At 33.3% G+C, this 2,567-nt stretch overlaps 1 pseudogene; it reads left to right on the top strand.

Moving 5' to 3' along the window:
• Positions 1 to 1,027: 1,027 nt before the first annotated feature.
• LOC120608660 (uncharacterized) lies at positions 1,028 to 1,145 on the top strand (annotated as a pseudogene).
• The last annotated feature ends 1,422 nt before the right edge of the window (positions 1,146 to 2,567 follow it).

Here is a 2,567-nt window from a genome sequence, read left to right as displayed (position 1 = left end):
ATAGAAACAATTTTGCCTGAATTTCCATATTATTATTATTTCTGCTCTGAACTCATAATTTCTCTCTCATTTTTATTTTATTTATTTCCAAGAGGAATTCATCATTTTATACTCGTAAGAAAGTCCAAGCAAAACGTTCTGCTACACTTAGCATGCAGATGTTTCTTGTAACCACTAGGGGTCAGACTACTACATTAATACAAACCAGTCTCTACTTGAAAGTGCCAACTTATTTTCCTGCATAGGAACAAAAGACTGGTCATGTAAATTAAACATTACATAAAGAAGATAATGAGGAAGAATGCATTTGACAGGAGAGATTCAGAAAGTTGAGACTATCATAGATAATAAATATTACATAATAAAAAGTTTCATCCTTAATTAAAATTTCAATTATTCACTTGCTCATTCTGGTTGGCAAGATATTACTCCAATCTAAGAGGATTCAGATTAGAGAATTAATCATTGAACTAGGAAAATGCTAAGAGAGCAGAAACAACTAAAATTATGAAACTGTCAGCAAAAAAGAAGAAATCCTCATTTTTAAAGGATGGACTGCATAAGTAGCAGAGGATTGAGATGGATGGCAGAAACATTTTTCCAATAGATTTCAGCCATACTAATAATAGATTTGAATCGCCTTACAGCAATGAAAGCAGTCAGGAATAAGGGTGGAGGGTAGCCTATAAAGACAGGTGTCCCAGCTCTGCTACAAACTGGCCCCGTGACCTTGAAAGAGCAATTTACCTTCTTTTGGTCTCACTTAATACATCTTCAGAATGAAAAAATAAGATTACATGATTATAAGCCCTGAAATTAAACAGATTTATTTGGAATTATATTTATTTATATAGAAGATGAGAAAGTAAGGGGAAAAAACATGACAAAGTTTTAAAATGGAAGGCGTTAACTGTCAAGATACGTTATTATAAACTTCCATCATCTAAAAAACAGTGGAAAAAACTGAGATCATAGATCATTTCCATTGTCAGACAGAGTTAAAGTAGTAAACAAAAAGTCAAACTTTGTCTACGGCCATGCCACTCTGAAAAGCCCGTTCCTGTCTGATCTCGGAGGCTAAACAGGGTTGGGCCTAGTTAGTACTTGAATGGGAGACCACCTAGGAAGACCAGGTGCTGTAGGCTTAAAAAGTAAGAGGTTGTAAGCTAACACGATCCTTGCAATCTGTGAAGTCAAACAAGGGTTGCCTTGCCTAAAAAAAAAAAGTCAAATACCTTAAGAGTATATGTGAAAATATATGCAGATTTTCTCTGGCCTGATAAATAAGAAATTAAGAAGTGGTTGGTTACCTGTTGGGGTGGGGAATGATTGTATGGATATGAGTAGGTGGGCATAAGAATATATCATGTATTTATATATTGTTTTGATATTTTTACTCATGTGAATGTATTACATCTTAAATATTTTTAAAAATAACTTAAGAATTTCATAGATGGGACAGAAATGTTTGTCAATACAAAAACAAACACAACTGAAACTGAAAATTCCCCATGATCAGAAGGGGGATTAGGAACGACATAGGGATATCTAATATAAGTTGGTAATAAAGGGGTGATATCACTTTTTAAAAGGGTTACATCGAATTACCTCAATCAAATTGACTATGTCAAATGGTTGTATTCAAAGATTCTATCTGGCAGTTTTATCACCTGGGCCCCAAACCCCGACTGAACTGCTTGTCTTTCTCTCTCTCTCCAGAGAGTCATTAAATTAAGATAAGTACCATATATCCCCCTACTTTCTTCACACACACACACACACACACACACACACGCACACACGCATGCATGCACGAACATTTTCTGAGTGAAGCCTTAATAGATATTTATGAAAATAAACAGAGATAGTATCACAAGAAAATCAGTTCTGCAAATAGCTAAATCCTAAATCCCAGACTTCTTAAAATACAGGTTTAATGCAATTCCTATCAAAATTCCAGCAAGATAATAAGAAAATATAAACAGATTATTCTAAAATTTATTATGAAAAGGCAAAGGAACTAAAACAATTTTGAATATGAAGAAGAAAGTGGGAGAAGTAAGTGTACTTTACTTCAAAGTATTACATAGCTTCGGTAATCAAGACTATAGTGTTCATGGAGAAACAGACATATAATTCAATGGAATAGAATGAAGAATCCAGAAATAGACCCACGCAAATATGTCTAATTTAGTTTTGATAGAGATGCAAAAGCAATTCAGTAGAGGAAAGATAACCTTTTCAAAAAGTAGTACTAGAGCAACTGGACACCCATGGGCCAAAAAGATTAACTTCAACCTGAACATCACACATTAAACAAAAATTAGCTCAAAATGTATTTAAAGGTTTAAATGGAAATGTAAAACTAAAATCTTTTAGAAAAAAAAAAGGAAACACTCTTTAGGATCTAGGATTATGCAAAGAGTTCCTAAAGCTGACCTCAAAAGCAAAATCCATAAGAAAAAAAAATTGATATATTGGACTTCATCAAAATTAAAATATTTGCCCTGTGAAAGACTCTATTAAGAAGATAAAACGACAAGCTACAGATTGGGAGAAAATATTTG

This window comes from Pteropus medius, unplaced genomic scaffold (genome assembly GCF_902729225.1).
Source record: "Pteropus medius unplaced genomic scaffold, Ma_sr-lr_union100, whole genome shotgun sequence".
NCBI lineage: Eukaryota > Metazoa > Chordata > Mammalia > Chiroptera > Pteropodidae > Pteropus > Pteropus medius.
Note: the sequence above shows the minus strand (reverse complement) of the source record. Positions and strands in the feature narration are given on the sequence as shown.